A 22,077-nucleotide genomic window follows, 5' to 3' on the forward strand; every position below is an offset into this window, starting at 1 on the left:
AGTCCTCCCCCTGGTCAGGAGGAGAAACTGCAGCTTGGGACCTCTGTCCCCAGCCCCTCAGCATGGCGCCCAGCTTGGGTCCCATTGATTGATTCCAACACCATCTGGGCTATCGCAGACCCGTTCCAGGAGCCACATCTGAAGAGCATTAAGCAGCCCACACGCTCTGTGGCAGCTCCTCACTGACGCGAGGTGGGGAGGGGAGGGGGGTGAATAACAGTCCGAGGCATCATGTGCATTGGCTAAAAATAAACTTGACATACTTTTGCATTGGGAAACAATGTGGATTCCAAACATTCTCAAAGGGCAGAGAAGGGGGAAAAAAGGAAGAATGGAAATCAAGTTTTTGAGCTTAGTAATTAATTAGTCTGTAAACAAATGACTCACGTTTTTTCCTGGCTATTTTTCTTTTCCTTTCGCGTGGATTTTTGCAGGGGCCGGGGCAGGAGGCCAAGTGAGCCGGTGGATAGGCAAGGCAGGGCCCAGATGTGTTTCCTTGGGGTAGAGGATGGTGACTCTCTTGAGGAGGGATTGGCCAGTCGGATAGTGAGAGAAAGAGCGTCAGGTGGACAGCATGCGCGGTGACTCTGAGAACGGAAGGAAAGTGGCTTGTTCCAGGAACATCGAGGAGGCCGGTGTGGCCGGAGTAGAGTGGGCAAGGGGGTGAGATCAGAGAGGTGGGCAGAGTCTGGACCCCACGGGGCCCTATGGCTGTGTCAAGGCATCTGGACTTGATCCTGAAGACGATGGAAGCGTGAAACGTATTTGAACCAAGAAGGAACGTTATCTGGTTTATACCATAATGTCACTTAACAAATGGATGATAAGAAAGATACATTCTCAATGTTCTCTGTTATTTGAATGCTTCTTGTACTTAGAGTCCCCAAATAAATGATTATCTAGCGGTTCTATTTATTAAGGGTTTACGTGCTTAATGTGTGTCTCCTCTCCATTGGACATCAACCCCAGGACATCAGAGACTTTGTTGGTCTTGTTTACTTCTGTGTCCCCAGTGCCGAGACCAATACTTGGCGCACGGTAGGAGCCAAGCCAATGTTTGTCAAGTGACAGAGCCCTCTCTGCAAGGTCATTTATCAGGGAGTGGGGAGCAGAGGAGTCTCCCTGGCCAGCATGGGATGGTGTTGGGAAAGGTAGGTTTTATTTAGTTCAAAATAAGGAGAAGATTTATGGCTGAAAAATCTATTCTGTAAGGCACTGAACTCCCCAGCAATGGGGGCATTCAAATAAGAAGCACACTACCAGCCCCATAACACCCCTCTCTGATTTGAGGCAAATTTTGTGCTGGCTCACAGATGTCACCTGATGAAGCTGGCATGCTGTTATGTCCATCGTGCAGATAGAGAGATCGAGACCCAGAGAGAAGCTATGACGTGCCCAAGGCCATATGATTATAAGTAGGGGAGCTCAGGTGACAATCTGACTATAAAGGCAGTGCTTTTAACCTCCTTTTTTGAGCCATAGATACTGGTTTGAATCCCAGCGCCACCACCTAGATGCTATGTGACCTGGGGCAAGTCACTTTGCCTTTCTGATCTTCACTGTCCTGCCACATTAAATGGGGATGTGATGCCTCCTTTGCAGGAGTCAGGGGGCTCTGAGTGGGTAAACCTGGCACACAGGTGCTCAAAACGTGTGCTCCCCTCCTCTCTCTGCTGAGGCCCTCAGCCTCCAGCCCCCCTCCTGGGCTGCTGACGCCCTGCTGGGCCAGTGGCTCTGTGGAGTCCACTCTGTAGGCCCCCGCCCACCCACTGGGTGTTGATTCACCCATGCCACGAGTGTCTTGCCCTCTGCCTCTGTTTTCTTCTCCTTTTCTTAGTAAACCCGCTGCCTTCTCTGATTGCCAAAGCTCCTCTCAGGGAGCAGGCGTGTGATGGGAGGACACCGTCACCCCACGGAATGTCTCCGCTGCTTCCCCCTCCTTCCCACCCTCAGCGCAGCTGGCTGAGGTCACCAGGCTCGAGGCCTGGACCCAGGACGGAGGTCACAGTTGGGGGTTTAATTAACCATCATGGGGCAGGGAGGGGAGAGGCTCTGGCTGGTTTAGGGTCCCCTGTGGGGGCAGCCAGGCTGGTGAGAACTGGAAGGGGTAAATGTCAAAGGAAAAAATCCTAGGGAAGAAAGTACTCACAGCGCATGGCAAAGAAATATTTGGAAAAGCCCTACTGGGTGCTAAGGAGGGGTGCACCCAAGGGGCGGGGGCGGCAGAGGCAGGAGCGGCCCCGGAGCCGCTGCGTGAAGTAGGCGTGCTTTGGGCCAGGTATGCGGAGCAGAGATGAAGGGCCCGGTACTGGGGCCTGCTCTCCTGGCCTTGAGTCTCAGCCCGGCCCTTGCCCACTGTGGGAATGTGATCATGCTCACAGCTCCCTGGGAGCCTCAGTTTCTTCATTTGGAAAATTAGATAATTAATAACAGCCTCCCTCTCCCAGGTGTGGTGAGGACTACGGGAGATGATGCAGATAAAGTATCTAAGCAGGGCCGGGCTGATGCTCAATACACGGCAGCTGTTATTTTTGTTCTCACTATCAGCAGAGTGGAATGTACTAGAACTGCAGCTTCAGGCAGGCCTGGGTGCAGATCTCAGCTCTCCTCAGCTCTGTGTCCTGGAGCAAGCCCTCCTTGAGCCTCAGTCTACTCACTGGGGATGGGGAGGGCTTGGCTGCACGGGGTTCATCGTGAGGCCGAGCACGTGAGTCCGCGTGCGCGCTGAGCCCCGCACCTGGAACACAGTAGGCACCCAGAGAGGGGCGGTTGGCACCCCCTGCCTACGGCCCAGTAGTTAAAGCAGGGATGGCGTGCCAGGCACTCCTGGGTCTGAGTCCCAGCGCTGCCTCCCTGGCTTGCTGAAGGGATTAGACCGTAGGTGTAAGACGCCCAGTCTGGTGCCTGGCACATAGTAGGTGCACTGTTAGTGGGAAAAATAACAGGAGCTTTGTGTCTGCGATGACCAGTGTGAGGCAACCCTGACACCCCGGGTGGGAGAGGACTCCCTTCCCTTGTGAGGTGGGGATGTTTCTACCACTTTCACCGTAAGGCAGTGGAGGCTCAGAGAGGTAAGGTCACTGGTTGGAGGGGGGCCCTTGGTCTGCTTGGCTCTAGATCCTATAAGGGTAGGGGGGGGGCGGTCAGGGGGTGTGTGCATTGCTAAGAATATGTCTGACTGTGCCCCTTAGGGCCACCATAGATTCTGAGGGAACAGTGACATTTTTTCTGAGAGAGAGAAGTGGGGAGAGAGAGACTGAGAGAGAGAGAGATTTGTTGTTCCACTTATCTATGCATTCATTGGCTGATTCCTATATGTGTCCTTCATCAAACTCGCACCCTTGGCATATTGGGACGACACTCCAACCAACTGTGCTTTCTGGCCAGGGCAAAGCGGTGACTCCTGACATGAGCTTCTGGGATCCAGCATTGTGTCCCCAGAGCCCCATCCCAGGGTGGGGACCAGGGAGTGGTTTTTGGGGTCTTAGGAAAGGGAGAAGCCCCTACCAGGCCCAGCCTGGGCCTTCCTCTTTCTACCCAACCAGCCCCATAACAGTTGCATCTGTCCTTCTTTCCCTCCCTCCCTCCCTCCCTTCCTTCCTTCCTTCCTTCCTTCCTCCATTCCTTCCTTTTTCATTATTATTGGGCACTTTATTAGCCAATTTAATCCTCGCAACAATCTCATGAGGTAGGTTTAATATTAACCCTATTTTATAAATGACAGAACTGAGGTTCCGAGAGGCTGAGACATTTGCCCAAGGCACGCAGCCCCTAAGGGCCATTGGTGCTCCAGAGCCCTCAGCAGCTGGGGGTCCTATTCAAAATTCCCATGGCAGGTGCTGCTGTAGGTCTACACTCCACGTAGTAGTAGGTGCTCAGGAAATTTTTGCTCTGTGAGTTGATAGGGATTTAAATCCTCATTGCATTTGAGCTGGGAGAGCCCTCCCCTTTTCAGAGGGAGACTTGGTTATCTGTCATTTCACAGGAAAGGAAACTGAGGTGCAAAATTACACAGCCAGGAAGTGGGTGATGGGTGGTGAGGATTTGAACCTCAAGTTGGAAAGTGTTCTACAAACAGGCAGGATGGTCATCATCAGGATTGGCAGTCATTGAATTTTAATTTAACCTGCCTGTGTGCATTGAGCAGGCCCTGCACAAGGTGCCGGGGAGAGGATCCCTCCCTGTCCCTCCCCTGCTCAAAATTCTCCTGTGGTTGCCAGCTGTCCCAAGGAAACAATCCAGGCTTATCCTGCATCAGGCCCTGCCCACTGTACCCGCCTCTCTGACCTCACCTCCTACAGCTCCCCCCTTCTTGCTCTCTGCTCCAGCCTCCTCCAATACACCCGTTTCTCACCCCAGGGCCTTTGTACGTGCAGTTTCCTCTGCTTGGAACACTCTTTCCATGATGGCTTTATCTTATCCCTTGGCGCTCAGCTCTAAGGTCACCTCCTCAGAGAAGCCCTCCCTGCGCACTCAAGCTCAAGTCTCCCTGAACTGTTCCCTATCTTGTTGCCTTAAAAAAAAAAAATACATTTCTGCTCTCTTGATGGACTTTTCATATTTGTTTATCACCTACCTCCTCTAGTAGGCTGGGCTCTTGTGGGCAGGAACCATGTCTGTATTGCTCCCTGCTGTACTGCCTGGCATATAGTAGGTGTTCAACAAACATTTATGGCAACATAAATGAATGAAGGAAGGGGGGAATGGATGGAAATATTTATAAATTTAGGTGCTGAGAGGAGGAATAGAAGGTTGAGGGCCCAGGCTGGGGTTCGATATCTGCTTTCCCTGGGTCCCTGCCCTGCAGAGGGGCCCCTGCCTGGGCAGGAGGGTGGATTTGGGGGGCAGCGGGCAGGGCTGGGCGAGGCCTCCTTGTTTCTTACTGTTTTCTTCCTCTTGGTAATTATGGGCTCAGACACTCCTCGATGCCTTCCCAGAATAATAGCTGGGCCTATTATCAGCAGCATCTCTGAGACCTTTTCACAAACAGTCATTAATCAAGTCCCGCCACCACCCTGCCCTCCCTCCTGGTGGAAACCAAGGCACAGAGAGGTGAGGCTACTTTCCCAGCATCACACAGCTGGTGCCAGGAGGATGGGCTGTTTTGCCCTTGACCTTCTGGTGTGGGATGGGGCTCCTTCCCTGTTCCTCTTGGGGAGGGGCCTCTGAGCCTGCCCTGGCTGGGGGGCCCTGCCCCCAGTTCCTGGCCCCCAGCCTTCCTAGAAGCCCTGGGGGCCTTCCAAGGTGGCCTCTTAATCATTGCTGGTTAATTAAGGAGGTTAAGCTATTCTGCGGGGCCTATGTGGGCCTGCCAGGGAGAAGGTGGCAGGGCCATCCCTCAGCAAGGCCCTGCTCCCCAGGCCCGGCCAGACACTGTGCTGTCTTTGCCCTCGTTGGGGCCTGGGGGTCCCTGGGGGAGGGTGCCATAGAGCTCCATTGTTGGTGTGTACCCCCTCCCCTTCTTTGGGTGTGTGGGAGGCGCTGGCATCACTTAATGAGGCCTCCATAGCTGCCAAGGAGGACTGGAGGAGTTGAAACAGGTTCTGGGTGAGGTGAGTTTCGTGGGCTGGGCAGAATCCATGGCTGTTTGCCATGTGGGCGCTGCCTGGGGCGGTGGGGGGCAGGCGTGGGACCCCCGCCTCCTCCCCGTCCTCCCTTTGCCCCTGTGGGGTGGGAGCAGATGAAGCTTGGGAGAGAGCAGTGGGGATGACAAAGGATGGTGGTCAGGACTGGAGGCTCTCCCACCCCCAAGCCTGTGGGAACCACACCAAACAGAACCACAGCAGCGGGGTCTGGGGTTCCTGAGACACTGGTAATCTGAGCTCCGACATCGACTTGGGCCTTGACCTTCTGATCTGAGAAATGGGGGTGCTTGGATGTGATGATCCCAGGCTCCAAGCTTTAGGAATGATCCACCTCCGACAGAGATACCTGACTTGCTGTGGGACTCCGGGAAGTTACTTCCCTCCTCTGGGCCCTGTGCCTGGTGGTGGAGGGTGGACTGAATGATGATGAGTGGGCATTCCTGCTGAGCCCCATTTCTTCTGAGGCTGAGACGATGCCTCATGAGGGGCACTCAGACCTGCTTTCTCAGGGAGCACAAGGAAGGTATTTGCTATGTCTCTCCTGGCCCCAGGGAGACTAAGGCCTTGGACTTAAGCCAAGGAGTCTCAGGAGGAAGCTCCTGGCTGGTGCCCAATGCTGTTTGAGACTGGGCTGTGGGTCCCAGACCCTGGGGGCCCATCCCCTTGCCCTACTGAGCCCTTGGGGTCTGCTGCGGGACAGGCTGGGGCAAGACTGGCTCAAGGCAGGGCCCACTCTGTTCTCGCCGCCCTGTGGCTATGGATCCCTGCTGACTCTGTCGCCCCCAACTTTTTGTTTTAGGTGCCGTTTTGAAAGTATAATTTATGTACAGTAACATTCACCCTTTTTTGGTGTACAGTTCTATGAATTTGGACAAACTCATACAGTTGCATAATCACCACCTCAATCAAGATAGAAAATATTTCCATCCCTCTAGCAAGTTCCCTGGTGCTTCTCTGTAGTCAGTCCCTTCCCCCACCACCGGCAGCTCACGACCACCGATCTTCCCCCTAGTGTTTTATTTTTTAATTTTTTTTTTATTTCAAACGTATAGAAAAGCTCACCATGAGCTGCTCTAGCCCCTTCACCCAGAGTCCCACGGCCAGCACGTGGCTCTGTGTACATTCTCTCTGCACATGACTCTTACCGAACTGTTGGTAAGTTGCCGACACCCTGACCCTTCACCTTAAATACCCCAGTGAGCACCTCTGAAGAACGGGGATGTTCTCCGACACAGCTACGTGTGTTATCGTGCCGGCGGAATTTAGCACCGATTCAGCCCCGCTACCTAAAGCCAGTCCACATCCAAGTTACTGAGGCTGAGATTGCTCCAAAGTGTCCTCGATAGCTGGGGGTTTTTTGTTTTTGTTTTTCACACTCTAATCAAGGATCAGGTCCTACCTTTGGCAAGTCTCTTTGATGTCCCTTTATCTGGAACATTCTCTCTGCCCTTGCTTGATATATAAAGTACTCTTTTTAAAAAACTGATGTTTTGTGGTTCTCCATACCTGGACCTCAAGGGCAAGTCCCAGGGCTGTGTGAGCGCCAGGGAAGGGGGCTGCTGACTTGGGGACATGCGGGGTCCTGAGAGTCTTTTCTTGAATGCTTTGTTTAAAAGGAGAGGGAGGGAGGGGGAAAGAGAGACAGAGAGACAGAGGGACAGACAGACCTGGGTTCATTGTTCCATTTCCAACAATGCTAAAAATTCAAAACAAAATGTAAAAATCACCCAATTGGACTTGAGGGGGCTACTCTGTAGCCCTAGGACTGTGGTTCAAATCCAAGCTCTGCCTCTCACTGGCTGGGAAACCTAGGGCAGGAGGCTTCACCTCTTGGGCCTCAGTTTCCCCATCTGTGGAATGGGGACAATACCAGCCTGTCCGCCTCCCCTCGTTGTGAGGATTAAATGAATGAACACATAGAGAGCGTAAACAGCAGCGCCTCTGGTTGTTAACACCTGGATCACGGTCCTTCCAGACCTTTCTCTCTGTGTCTACGCTGGGTATCCAGGGATGGGCAGAAGTAGGTTTACAGTTGTTCGTATGGAAAAGAGTATAATAATAAATGATACAAGAATAAACTCTGTGTTTCGCAACTGTGACCCTACTGTCAACCTACTTTTGCCTGCCTCCCGTATGTGACTATTAGGTAGGCTGGGTCACCAGCTTTTTCCTGCAGTAATTTATCATAAGCCTTTTCCTGCATCCAGAATTGTACCACTGCTCCACTTTTTAAAAAATTTTAACTTTTATTAATTTTGTCAGTAGTACACACATGATATAGTATACACACTATCTGTAATAGTATACAGGCTGTACCCACTGTTTCTGTACCTTGTTATTTAACTTAACAGTGGATCCCGGGCACGGCCCACATCGGTGCATAAGGAGCGCCCTCCTTTTTTTTAAGATTGTGTGGACCCTGATTTCATGAACTAGTTCCTTGTTGATGGACACCGAGGTGCTGGCTGGCTTTCACTACTACAAATTGCAACAGATTGCCTTGTGCCAACACCTTTGTGCCCGTGTGCAAGTCTGTAGGATATATTTCTAGCAGGGAAATTGCCAGGTCAGATGCTATGTATATTTTGAGCTTTTATCTGCCATCATTTTTATAACAGCTGGCCAGATCCCAGTGTATTTAACAGTCCCCCATTTGTGGACATTTAGGTGCTTCCAATCTGTCTTTCCTATAAACAATGCCACAATGAACATCTTTGTGTGGCCGTCTTTGTGTGCAGGACCAGTCAGCTTACGGGGAATTCCCAGGAATCTGAGGCCGGATCAACAGGAAGTGTTGAGAAGAGAACATTGAACCAAAGGGGTGAGCGTGGCCTCAGGGCCTGTGGGCATGGACGGTGGTTGGAGTGGTTACTGAGAGGAGCCTCAGAGTAACAGACTCCTCTCACCCTGAGCTGCTGGAGAGCGGTCTGGGGCCCACAGCATCGGCCCGCCTGGGAGGCTGGTAGAAACATCGGCTTTTGGCTCTGCCCCAGCTCCAGCCCCACGGAATCAGGGCCTGCATCTGGCTGGCTCAGCCAGTTTTGAGAGGAGCTGCCCTAACACAAACCCAGAGACCCCAAGACCTTTTACCAGAGGAAATGATTCAGCTTTTGCTGTGGGGCAGACCTGAGGCCAAATCTGGTTTCACTGTGTGCTGGCTGTGTGACTGGGGATGACCTAGGTGACCTCTCCGTGCCTCAGTTTCCTCATCTTCACAATAGGAATGAGAGTAGCACTAACCTCATAGGGTGGTTGTAAGAATCAAATGTGATCATTCATATAAAAGTGTTCAGCATGAGCTTGCATGTAGTAAGTGCTCAATTAATATTGCTATTGTTATTGAGGCTCCTACTAGGTAAGGAGACGTGGAAGTCAGATCCCTCTGTCTGTCTTTTGGTCCCCGTCTCTGTCATCACCACTCACTCTGTTTCTCTCTGTCCCCATCTGTCTCTCCCTGCCGGCTGTTTCTCTGTTCTGTCTCAGAGCCTCTCCTCCTGCGTTGGTCTCTTCCCTCCTGCCTCGCCATGTTTCTCTCTGACTCTCTCTGTCTTAAGCTCTATCCTGTGGGGCATCGGTGGAAATGCTAGAAACCTGGGAAAAAAATGCAAACTAAAAATTAATCACAGAAAGGGCAAAATCATATCATTACACAAACCCCAAAGCAGTAACAGCAACACATTTATATGTTTAGCAGAAGGCGACGTCCTCTTCAGCCTGCTTGGTGGGTTGTGGTGTAGTCCCATTTTTGCCTCTTTCTCGTTAGACCTAGGGCAGCCTTGGGCCTGGGTAGATAAAGAGAAATGATAAAGAGCAAAGATTCTGGCCCCAGATGATCACGGAATCCTTTCTCTGTCGTGCCTCCCTGCATGCTCCTGGGCAGGCACCATCAGTTAGTAATTAGTGTTCTTCCAGCTTGTTTACTGAGCACCTATTACCCCAGACTGGGATGCACCAATGAGCAAGACAGAACAAAACCCTGCCTCTTGGGGCTTATAGCTTAGGGGGTGCGCACGTAGCAGATAATACAGAAGTAAAGGAATAAACATGCAGAGCATTTTAAGACAGGGCTAAGTTAGCTGATGAATCAAATATGGTTATGTGACAGAAGGAGAGGGGTGGGCTGCTTTACATTGGAGTGAGGGGTCTGGGAGGGCTGCTGTGACCTGAATTCAGGGACCAGAATGCTGAAGAGGAAGTTTTGGGAGCAGGACTTTCCAGAAGAGGGAAAAGCAAATCCAGGGGCCCTGAAGCAGGAACAAACTTGGGGGGGGGTCTTTCCTGATTAGAAGCTTTCAGAGAGCAAGACCGTCTTTGCTGAGAGTTTTGAACAAGTCACTTACCCTCTCTGAATTTAGTTTCCTCCTATGTAAAATGAGAGCAGTAAAGCCCAACACTTAGTGATGAGTGAAGATTAAATTTGCGGGGAGTCAGAATTTCCATATTGGAGGGGTTCAGGGAATGGTTGGGGTTTGGGAGGATTTGTCTTGAAACCGTGGCCACAGCAAGGCCAGTCTGTACTTGCACTGTTTCAGGTGGCCTTTGGGGGTGACAATAGAGATTATTAGGGGCTGAAAGTGATGCCCCAATCTCCCCATGGCTCAGTCCCTGATTTCAGGAGTTAATAGCCTAAAGCCGTCGACATAATGCCTGGCACAGAGCAAGCAGACAGGAATGGGGAGGGCATTCCAGGTGGGAGGGAAGGCGTGGAGGTGGGAATGCTTAAGGCGTGTTCGGGGAAGAGTGAGGAGACCAGCTTGGCTGGTGGGGAGAGGTGAGGAGGCTGGAAAGACAGGTTGAGGCCCAGGATGAGAGGTTGAACACACGCAAGAGGAGGGTGGGCCTTAGCTTGTAGGCAGTGGGAGCCCTTGTGCATTCTGGAGAAGGAGAAGTCGGGGGGATGGTTGTCGGTTCTGCCTTGGTTTTTAAGAAAGCATTTTAGAGATTCAAAGATGTTCAAAGGATACTAAAATAACCTTCCATGCAGCCATCACTCAGCTTAAGAAGAAAACACCCCAGTACAGGTGACACCCCCTTATGCCCCTCCCCAGTTGTACCTCCCTGAAAAGTTACTGCTGCCCTCGATTTGGTGTCCGCATTTCCATGCATTCCCTTGATCTTCTGTTGTGTGCTTGATGGAGGAATAAATTACACAGAGAAAAATGCACAAATCTTAATTATACAGTTTGAAAGCCCCTGGGATCCACCCCCCGATGAAGTCAGAGACCATTGCTAGCCTTGGGTTGTACTGTTTTCGAACTTCATATCAATGGAATCATTTCATGGGTGCTCTTTTGTGTCTGGCACTTTCACTCAACATTATGCCCATGAGAACTACCCATGTTTTGTGTCAGTGGTCTTTCCCTTTTCCTGGCTGTGTAGTACTCCACTGTTGAAATAGGCCACAGTGTGTTCAGTTACCCTACCACTGTCTATGGGGATGTCCGTTAGTGTTGGCTCCCAGGACTTTCAGTCGTGCTGCTGTGACCTTCTCCTCTGTACCTTTTGGCGGACATGAGAATGCATTGCTTTTAGTACATAGAGTGCGATTGCTAGCTGATGGGATATGCACATATTTAGTGTTTGTGGCTATGACCAGTTTCTTGAAGTAGTTCTACTATATCTTTATACTTTAACACACTCTCATGCATCCCTGAGGGATGGGGATTTGGGTCACTGTTTTGGTCGTGGGTGTGATTGTGCAGATGGTATCTCTTGCACCTTTGCTTCTACAACTTGCTTCCCGCCCCCCATCAAAGTTCTGTTCTGGATGGAGATGGTGTGGCAGCTCGCATATATCTATTTATTCTCGATGTAGGCTCTGTGGTGGGAACAGCCCACGGTGCTCTCCTATGAGCTCCTGTGTCTAGATGTTGAGCTTATTCCTGTCTGGATTCTCTTTCTGGATTTTCATGATTGTCTGTGAAATGTTGGGCGAGGCCAGTGAGGACGATGTAGGGTGGCGGTGGGGGGCAGTCACACCCTCCAGGTGGGAGATGAAGATGAGGGGCTGCCGGTGTAGACAGATTCAAGGGACATTTAGGGAACTTGGCCATGGCAGGGGAGGAAGGAAACAAGACTGGCACTCTGGGGGCCAGAAGCCCAGGGTTGAATCCCTCCTCCCACTTTCTGGCAGTGTGACCTTGAGCATGTGACTTTGCTGCTCAGATCCTCAGTTTTCTCATCTGTAACTGGGACCATTCACCCGGCCTTGCAAGGTGGTTGCTAGGGCTGGGTAAGCAAGACATTCAGTGGACTCGCCAGGGTTTAAATTTATTTATTAGCGGGTTGACTTTAAAGCAAGTTGCCTCATCTGAGCCTCAGTTTCTTCATTTGTAAAAATGAGGATAATGATAATACCTGCCGCCCAGTGATTTAGCGACAATGAAATGAGAGTCTATACATAAAGCGCTTATTCCGTACTCAGTAACGGATGCCTCTTGTTAGTATTACTGGTGGTGTTGACGTCTCTGTCTTGCCTGCCCTCAGGTGGGTGCTGGGAGGGCAGGGCCTGCCGTTCCCCCTGGGGTTCACTGAAAATATTTGGAGACCAACTACGCACCACTGCTGCATCCTGGGTGGGTGACCTTGGACAAGCCCAGTGCCCTCTCAGAGCCTCCGTTCTGTCTTGTAAAATGGGGCTCATGGCAGTGCCTACCTGACCAGGTGGTTTCTTGCCGGGCACCTGATCTGAAAGAGGAAAGCTTTGGAGCAGCTGAGGTGGGGCCCTGAGAGGGGGTGGCATTTTCCTAGCAATGTTATGGCTAATGCAATCTGGGGGCCTTCCAGAGACGGGGGTGGGGGCTGGAGCTTCTGGCTGAGCCCCTTTGCACAGGGGATGTGGGGGTGATGGGAAGAGAAAACCAGGGGGGTTCTGGCCCTGCCGACCCCCCGCGGGCAGGTTTCAGCAGCAGGCATGTCCAAGCCCCGGAGGCCACAGTGAGAGGGAGGCTGGTGTCCCAGGCTCCTACCTGCCTCTGATGCCCATGTGGCCCTGGGAGCCTGGTGGACCTTCTCTGGGCCTCAGTCTTCTTTGCTTGGATGGTCTCAGGGAGGCCTTGCTCCCGTGTCTGTGGATTCCCTGGCCCCTGCAGACCCCCTGGCCCGGCCCCCTGCCCGTGTGGAGGCTGCGGCCAGGGCTCAGGGCCAGGGCAGCGCACCTTGACAACCCGCCCACCACGGGCACAAAGGCCCATTGTTCGGGCTCACGTTGGCGGGGAAGCGGGCGGGGAGCAGCCACTTTTCACCCAACCCGCTTGTGGTCGGCGGGGACTGAGGAGCGATTCACAGAGGCCCCCGCCCCCTGACTGGGCGCCCAGCCAGGCTGCCTCCTGGGCAGGCACCCTCACCAAGCTGGGCCAGCTCCTACCGTGAGCTGGGCCAGCTCCTACCGTGAGCTGGGCCTCAGTTTCCCTGTCTGAGAAAATGGAAGCGGAACAGCTCCTGGATGTAGGGCAGAGCTTGACGTTTGGCCCAGTTGCCCTGAGATCCATGGTGTTGTGGCTTTCCCTGGCACAGAGAAGCCACCCCTACTGTACCTGAGGGGGCCACGGCACAGGGCTTGAGGCCTGACAGGCGTGGATTTAAATTCTGGGTGACTTTGGATTCTACCTCCATGAGCCTTAGTTTCCCCATCTGTTAAAGGGGACTTGAAATCCATGGTAAAATGAGACAAGTGATGCCACAAGGTGGCATTAATTTATTCATGCATGCACAAACAATACTGGGTGTCAACTGTGAACAGCACAGGTGAGAGAATTTTGGGGGCCTAGTGCAAAATTAAGTGCTGCCCCTTTGATCAAAATTAAGAATTCAATATGGCGCCAGCATTAAACCAAGAATGGGAACTTCCGAGCGTGGGGCCCGTGTGCCGGCCTGGGTCGCACTCCTGTGGAGCCTGCCCTGACAGTGTGCCGGGCACTATCCCAGGCACAGGACACAGCTAATGAAACATAGAAAAGGCCGTCCTCTTGCAGAGCTGACACTCTTGTGGGGGGGGGGGGGGGACCTAGGACACGTGTTCAGAGATTTCCAGGCAGATCTTTCTGAAGCCTGGTGCCCAGGCCCTGAATGACGAGCTGGGACACCCCAGCTCCAGCATCAGTGACCCACGTCGGGCCAGACACTGACAGCAGTGATGGCTGACATGGACTGAGTGCAGGCTCCGCTGTGGCAGGGCCATGTGGCTGTCTGCTCTACAGATGAAGAAACTGAGGCTCTAGCTAGTGAACGGCAGAGGCAGGGTTTGCACCTAGGGTGCCTGGCACCAGAGCCTTAATCTCCCCGTCCTGTCCTCTGCCAAGGGGGTAGCGGCAGGCCAGGTGCTATGTGCCTGGGACTGAGGCCCTGCTGGGGTTCGAGCCTGGGAAGGGTATGGGTGTGCTGTGGCCCGCCAGCTGCCACCTGGGTTGGCCCTGCTGTGTGGCCCTGAGTCACAGCCTTGTGTCCTGGGAAGCTGGCTGTGCGTCGGGCACCTGTGGGACCTGAGTCACAGCAGAGCACACCCTGCCACCTTACCTACCTCCCACCTGGGCCTGGGAAGAGGCAGGCCCTCTGAGCTGTCCCTAGACAGGAACTCACATTTCTGCCTACTTTGGGGGGCAAGAGAGAAGGACCTGTTTGCAGTTCAAGAAGCACTTTGTGCCTCCTCTCATTGAGCCCAAACCCATACTTCCAAGCTACCCCAGGATGGATTAGCTGATTGGTGAGTTACTGAGCACCCCGTCCCTGGGAGCATTCAAGGCAGGGTAGCCTGTGAGGTGCGCTGAGGAGTGTTCCTGGATCAGGTGGGGCCTGGTGCTGGAGTATATGACTTACAAAGCCCTAAACTTTATTCATGTGCTTATTCTGCATAGCTATTGTGAGCAAATGGTACAAAATCTGAAAGTACAAAAGGATGTGGAATAAAAAGTAACTCTCCTCTCTCCCTGGTTCCAGTCTCTGACTTTCCTTTTCCAGAAACGGCCACCATTACTGATTTTCTCCCAGAGCTAAGCTATGTGCATACAAACAAATACCTATATAAATTGTCCTTTCCTCCCTGCCTTCTTCCCACACAAGTGAGAGCCAATACACTTCCTTCCCTATTCTGCCCCTTGTTTTATTTTTGTTTTACCTGATAACTTATCTTGGAGACTGTTCCAGGTCAGCACACACAGCGCTGTTTCATTCTTCTGTCCGTGTCACATGGGATTCCTCTTATTTTTGAAAAATAATCTATAACACATTCGATGAAAGGGCTTTTAAATTCTGAATTGTATTTTTGGGGGTCTGTATTGTTCTTCACTCTGTGGTGGCCTGAGAAAGTTTTCCAAATTTGATTGGAATTATAAGCTTTTCCCATGTCTGTGGGGGTCTCGGGGGGGTCTGTTTTTGGTTGGAATTGTAGAAGAAATAGAAGAAAGAGAGAGCCTGCAGGAAAGAGAAAAAGTGCCTTCACCCACATCGCTTCGTGCTGGGCGCTGCTGATCTAATGGTGAACCCACAGGCAGCAGCTCATCTGCTTGTAGCATGACCAGGCTCTGGAAGGAGGTGTCCACGTGTAGTGCCAGGAAACCCAGAGGAGAGGACTTCGTATGTGTGTGTGTGTATGAAAGGGGTCATGGATGGCTCCTCAGAGGAGGCACTATTTAAGTGGGGCCCTAACGGATGCATAGGAGTTCATATGAAAACCATGGAGATGGGCCTATCTGGCAGAGGAAATAGCATGAGGACCATAACTATTTAGTAGATGCAGAAATGCCTACTAGCTTTGATTTATTTAGCACCTATTATGTGCCAGGTACTGTGCTCAGGTGTTTTTACAAGTCATTGCTGCATTTGAACTCCCCACAATTCTAGGTCTGGCCAGGTGTGCTGGGTGCTGTAGATGCTCCCTGACTATCAGGGAAGAGCCATGAACAGTAATTAGGGAGCAAGGGAGTAATTGAGGGGCAGTCACATACCCTGGCCTACCCCACTGGTGGGTTTTGGATGTAGTTGGAGATGGGACTGGACCTGGAGGTCTTGACGCCTCCAGGCCTCAGGGCTGTGTCTCAGGTGCAGCTCTGGTTGGCACTTTGGCCCAGCCCCTCTGAAAAGACTGTGAGCAGGTTCTGAGCCCAGAGAACGGTCCCATGTGTGTCCTAGTGGGCACTGGGCCTGGGACTTTTGAATCCCGCTGACCCTGCTGTGTGGGAATATCATTGCCCCATTTTGCAGATGAGAAAAAAGAGGTTCAGAGAGGTGAAGTGACTTGTCTTAGGCCACACAGCAAGTAAACAGCAGAGCCAGGACATAAATCTGGACCCTGAGTTTGACTCTTAACCCCACACTCCTGCTCCTCTTCAAGAGGGTTTTCCTGTCTGTCCCTTGGCAGGGGCTGAATCTCTCTCTCTCATCTGGCCTTCAGGAAAGGGGCAGTGAGGCCATTGCCTGGGAGCTTGAGGGCTGCACCTAGGGTCTCAGGATCTAGGAGGGACCTGCAGGTAGTCTGGGCTGCTCACCCACCCCTCCTTCCCCGGCATTAAGGCACAGGGCCCAAGTTCTCTCCTTGCTTCTCCCAGAAGTGAGAGAAAAATAGTTGGTTCAGATGTCAGGCCTGCCCTGCTGCCTGTGGGGAGACAGGTTGAGCCGGTCTGGGGGAGGGATAGAGGGAGGAAGTTATTAACAACTGAGGAGCAGCCAGCCCCGTGCAGGCCTTGAAATAGGTCTGTGTGTGTCTTTGGAGGTATGGGGTTGGGGGTGCTATTCCTAGGGACCCTGTCCTGGAGTGGGGCAGCCTGGGCTCAGCTGGGGCTTCCCAGGGGCCAGGTGGGTGGGGAAGGTGACGGGGGGGGGGGCAGAGCCAGGCTGCCTGAGTCGAGACACATCTTGGCCTCCCTGCCTCCCATCAACCCAGGGAAGGAGGGATCTACCGTCAAGAGGAGGAAGGAAAAAGCTGACTGTATGCCTTCAGAAGGCAGCTTGCTATGTGCTAGATTTCATTCTCACAACAGCCAGATGAGGTTGACATTGCTATCTCCAGTTGACAGTTGGGGAAACTGAGGCACAGAAGGGTTAAGTCAGGATTGAACTCAGGATGTCTGTTTGCAGCTAGACTGCCTTTGTTGGCATTGCCCCTCTCTGCTGGGGGTGGAGGGATCCCCATTCCCTAGAAAAGGCTGCCACCCACTCCCCCAGCATCAGCACAATCCTCAATGGCAGGTGCTTTGAAGCCTCTCTGAACCTCAGTCTGCTCCTCTGGAGAATGGGAGCCAGAGCTTCTTCCTCCAGGGTCAGGGACAGCCAGCAAGGGGAGAAGGTATGGAGGTAAAGGGTAGGTTTACCCCCGGCCCATCATCTGTCTCCTCCCTTCCAGAACCAGTCCCCAGGGACTGTTCCCCCACTGTCGCCCTTTCTTTCTTCCCTTCTCCAGCACCCATTACAAGGATGGCCCAGCAGCCACGACCGCAGACAGCTCTTCACTTGGTCTTCCTTGACCCCTTGGATGCCTAACAGACTTGATTCCCCAGCTGGGCTTTGGAAAATTTCACTCTGAATCGTCTTGTGAGTGATCAGTTTACACTTGAGCAGGAAAATGGCTTGACTAGTGGAATTCAGGTATAAGGTAGGGAAGGAATAGTGGGGATTCTGGGAGCTGAAAGCAACCCTCTGGGCTTGGGGTAGCTGCCACCTATGGCAGAGGCACGCCCGGATCGCGTGCCACCGGGCCCCAGGACCGGCCGGCCACGTCTGTGGGGGACCTCCAGGGCATCCCCCCTCCTTGGCCTGTTCTGATGGGCAGATAAGACTCAGCCTTCTTGGAGGAGGCGGCCATAATTACAGGCCTTGGTGGTGGCGGGCAGGCAAGTCATGAGGTGGGGGTGACTCAGAAGGTTGCTTCATGAGCAGGGCGGGGGTGGGGGCCGCCCATCTGCCCCTCACCCGGCTGGACTCAGGAGGCCCTGCCGGGCCACTGGGTGTGGCAGAGCCAGGGTCGCAGCCTGTGACCCAGACCCCTGCGTCACTTAGCATCCTTGGGGATAGGCATTGCATCAGGAGCTGGGACAGGCTGGGTTTTCCCCCTTGGTCAGTCCTGGGCACCGGCTTCTGGGAAGTGGGAATCAGGCCTCAGAGGCAGCAGCCTCACAAATTTGCTGAACTACAGGAGCGGGCCATTGGGAGTCCCAAATTAGCGCTCGAGAGAGACCCTCAGTCAAGTGCTGACTCCGAGGACCAGCAGATCACAGTTTCTATTTCCAGGTTCACGGGCTAGTAAGTTGTAGAATTACAGACTTATAAGATCAGCGACTCAGTTACAATCAATTGATTCCAGAGAATTTATACATTCATGGAGTAAGGGATTTTTAAAACACTCACAGCAGCTGAAGAATTTGAAAAACTCCTATGTATTTTTGCAGTAATAAAAAGTAAGACAAGAAAATAAAAGTATAGACATTCATCTTTCTTGTTCTATCTAGTGAGAGGGAAAACACACAAAGCAAAAAATCAAGGACTGGTGAGAAGGGACGTTCATCGTACGGTTTCTTGACTTTCTATGGCTTTGAAATGAGTCACCGTAAAAAACTGGGAAAAAGGACAATAGAAAATTAAATGTAAACATAAACCGCAGTATACGAGATTATACAACCTGCTAAGGTACAAAATTATAATGTTCTAATCTCCACCTTCCTAATTCTCTTCGTGTGTTTATTATATTTTTTATTGACCCACTGGGCAGAGCATGTTCTGTGGGCTAGGCTCTGTTCTGAGTTCCCTATAAATATCCACTTAATTCTTACGACAACCCTACGAGGTGGGTGCTGTTATGACGCTTATTTCACAGATGAGGAAACTGAGGCTTAGATAGGGGGAGTAAGCTATTCGGATCGTGCCCAACATGTACCGTGCGAGACTCTGGGACAGAGCAGTGGACAGGACAGACATTGTCCCTGCCTTGAGGGAACTTGGCAGGGGAGACAAATAATAAACAGAAGAGTAAGATTGTCCTAAGTGCAAGGAGGAAAATAAGCTCCTTTGCTGGAGGGCAAAGGGTGGGGCTTTCTCACAGGAGGTGCTATTTGAGCTGCGACCTAAGCGGGAGAAGTAGGCTCTCCGGGCACAAGGCCTGCTGCTTGCCCGGCCTGTCCCTTCTGCCTGGAGCGCCCTTCCCTTTGCTTCTCGGTGCTGAACTCTCACTCACTGTTTTAGGCCTGGCTGGGCAGTCAATTCCTCTGGGAGTGGGAGGCAGACTGGGAGGTGGACTAGGGGGCTTCTCAGACCCAAGGAAGAACTCGCCCTTCCCTCTTGCTTCCCCCACTATCTTCTCTTTTCTCCCTATTCCCAGGGCAGACCTTGAATATGGGGAGTCTTCATCAGAATCAGCAGCACTACCTCCCTGCCAGAGATGGAGGTCCAGAGAAGCTGAGAGACTTGCCTGAGGACACACAGCGAGCAAGTGTTCAAGGAGGGATCTGCACTAAGGACTTAGGAGCTGCGTTTTGGCAACTGTTTATCGGCCCACCTCCCTGCCCGCCCTGGGGGTCTCTCAAGGTCAGGTGCTGGGAGCCAAGGTTAGTTCTATGCCAGGTGTCACCCAGCTCCGGGCCTGCGCTGCTTGGAGAAGGCTTGTGGAATGATTTGCGCTGTGCCCATCTGCGAACATGAAACTGAGCAAGGGGCTAGGTCAGAGCCCCAGGCGTTAGCTATACCCCCAGGGGAAGGCGAGTGGGGACCTAAGCCCTTGGGCTCCCAGAGCCACCCTGTGCTCACTGCCACCCTTCATGCCCTAGTGAACATTAGGAGCCCACGTAGGACAGGTGGCCCGTCTCATCTACCCCTGGCCTGGTCCAGGCTCTATGCTCCCCTAGCCGGTTCCCGGCACCACCTGGCGCCAGCCCAGGCTGCCCGCACACCTGGCTTGCAACTGAGCCCCAGAGGCTCCACCAGGCGGTTGGGACAGGGAGGTGCTGAGGCGGTTCTGGCTTAGACAAGGGGTGGATGTGGGGGGTGGGGGGTGGGGCTCAGCTCCCCTACCCACAGAGATACCTGGTGGGCTGGAAGGAGCCCAAACACTAGAGTCCCCCCCTGGGTGAAAGGCCAGCTCTATCCTCGGAGGCTCTGAGGCCTGGGACTCTTGGTCTTCTCATCTGCTAAATGGAGACCATAAAACTACCTGCCCCAGGTATGAAACAAGAGCACAGTGCCTGGCACATAGCAGCTGCTCACTAAAGGCGATGCAGACCAGGCCACTGCGGAGAGCCTGTGCAATACTAGTTTCATGCATCCCTCCATTTCACTGGGACTGACTGAGGCCCTACTCTGTGTCCAGCCCGGGTCAGAGTGTTGGGTTCCCATCGCAGAACAGCACAGACACAATCCCTGCCTTCAGACAGATCCTGAACAAGTAAGCTAACAGTGTCACTGGAGACTGCAGTAAAGGCTCAGCAGGAAATGAGCAGGGAGGTGCGATGGACAGTGACCAGGGACTTCTTTAAATAGGGTGCCTGGAGAGGGCCTTCCTGAGAAGCAGCTGTGACCTCAAAGAGGGGCATTGAAGGCAAAGGGAACAGCAAAGGCCAAGGCCCTGACATAGAAACAACCTAGTGGGTTCAAGGAACATTAGGGCAGCCGCTGCAGCTGGAACAGAGTGAGCGAAAGCCAGAGAGCCAGAGATGGGGGGAGGGGGGAGTTCTGCAGGGCCTCAAAACAGGGGCAAAGAATTCAAATTTCATTCCAATGGTGATTATTATAAACAAAGACCAACGTTTATGAGTGACTACAGCATACAACAAAGTGCAAACTCATGGTGATTCACTTCCTGCCCAGAACTTGGGCACTTGGGACCCAGACACCTGAAAGAAAGGCACCAGCACACCTCTCCCTCGCAGCCTTTTTTAAATAAAGAAATGCAAAGGTAACAGTTAGACACAAATCAAATGCCCCGTGTTAGCCGTGAATGTGAGTTGGTTAATCGGGAATGTGGCCTCTGGACTTCAGTGCTTGTTGGGAGAGTGGGGAGGGGGGTGGGGGGACCTGGTACCACCAGCCCTGATTTCAACAGCACTATGTCAATTGGGGAAGGGTTGGGAGATCAGCTGGTGCAACCCCCTGACTCCCGGATGAGGAACCTGAGGTCCAGACAAAGGGAAGTAAGTGGCCAAAGGTGACATTATGAGTCACAGGCGGATCAGGACTTGAACTCAAGCCCCCTGACTTCCAACCCAGACTTTCTGAGAAATGGGTGTCTTGTCATGTGGTTCCCCTTTATTCTTTCCTCCCAGACAGAGTCAGCTGCCCTCGGGACCAGGGACCCAGGAGTTTGGGGCCCAGACCTTACCCTACCGCAGAGGTGCCCCTCTGAGGCAATGCTGCCATTTTGAACCAGCTAATTCTCTGTTGTGGGGGCCGTCCTGGTGGAGCTTACAGACCACCTCTGTAAGTCTAGATGGACCCCTGTGTGGAGACGGGCACAGGGATGCCTTTCAGGGTCATAGAATTGGAGAAAAGGGAAAGAAAGAAGAAATACACTGAACCCAGAGTTAGTAATGACCCCCGAGGCCTTCTCTGGATGGTGAGGCACCTGTAGGATGAATTAATTAACCAGAGAACTACCCCCATGTCAGAAGAGTGGGTCCTTTGGCTTAAGACACAATTTTCTCCCAGAAATAGTTTTACAAGGGCCACTTCCCATCAACCTAGTGATGACCGTGCTGTGATCTGGGAACCGGAGGTCTGGATGGCAGGACCATAAAGATTCTAATGTCGAAGATGCGGCAGCCAGGTTTGAAAAGTCATGCCATCCATGTTGGAAAAAGAAAATCGTTTTTAAAAATAGACGGGCTTTTAAGAACAGTTTTAGGTTTACAGGGAAATGGAAAAGCTAGTACCCTATACCCAGGTTCTCAACATCAGCGCGGTGCTTTGGCTACCGCGAGTGTCCCGCTGTTAGTGCGTTGCTATGACCTAAAGGCCACAGTGGATTCAGTTTGCCTTAGCTTTTACCTAGTGCTCCCTTCCTGTTCCAGGAGCCCATTCACGCTTCCCCATCACACTTACTTGGCCGTGACATGGCCTCAGACTTGCTGTGTTTTCGCTGACTTGGCCAGTTCTGAGGAGGCCTGGTCAGGTGTTTCAGAGGCTGCTCCTCTATTGGGAGAATCTGTCTGATGTCCTCCTCGCGGTTACACTGGGGCTGTGGGTTTTGGGGAGGAAGCTCTTACAAGGAACATGTCATTTTTATCCTGTATCAAGGGTATGTGTGCTATCAACATGGCTTAGCACTGTTGATGCCGACATTGATCGCCTGTCAAGTTACTCTCTCTTCCCCCTTCCCTACTGTCCTGTGTGGAAGGAGGTCACTCTGTGCAGCCCCGGCCTGAGGAGCAGGAGGGAGTTGTGGGTCCCTACGTAAATGACTTGGAATTCTTCTGCGTGGGGAATTTGTCTGTTCTCCCCTATTTATTTACATATATCAGTATGGACTCGGGCATTTTTTAAATTCATGCTTTGGGTTATAATTCAATACTATTTAATT

At 52.4% G+C, this 22,077-nt stretch overlaps 1 long non-coding RNA gene across 2 annotated transcripts; it reads left to right on the forward strand.

Annotated features, from left to right (window-relative positions):
• The first annotated feature begins 16,980 nt into the window (after positions 1–16,980).
• LOC150003700 (uncharacterized) lies at positions 16,981–20,461 on the forward strand. Of its 2 annotated transcripts, none has more exons than XR_016512675.1 (3): positions 16,981–17,169; positions 18,023–18,200; positions 18,889–20,461. It is a non-coding gene; the product is annotated as an uncharacterized LOC150003700 (long non-coding RNA). The 2 variants fall into 2 exon arrangements; XR_016512674.1 differs by having other exon boundaries at positions 16,981–17,162.
• Positions 20,462–22,077: the final 1,616 nt, after the last annotated feature.

Source organism: Furipterus horrens, unplaced genomic scaffold (assembly GCF_987537825.1).
Source record: "Furipterus horrens unplaced genomic scaffold, mFurHor1.1.pri manual_scaffold_8, whole genome shotgun sequence".
Taxonomy (NCBI): Eukaryota; Metazoa; Chordata; class Mammalia; order Chiroptera; family Furipteridae; genus Furipterus; species Furipterus horrens.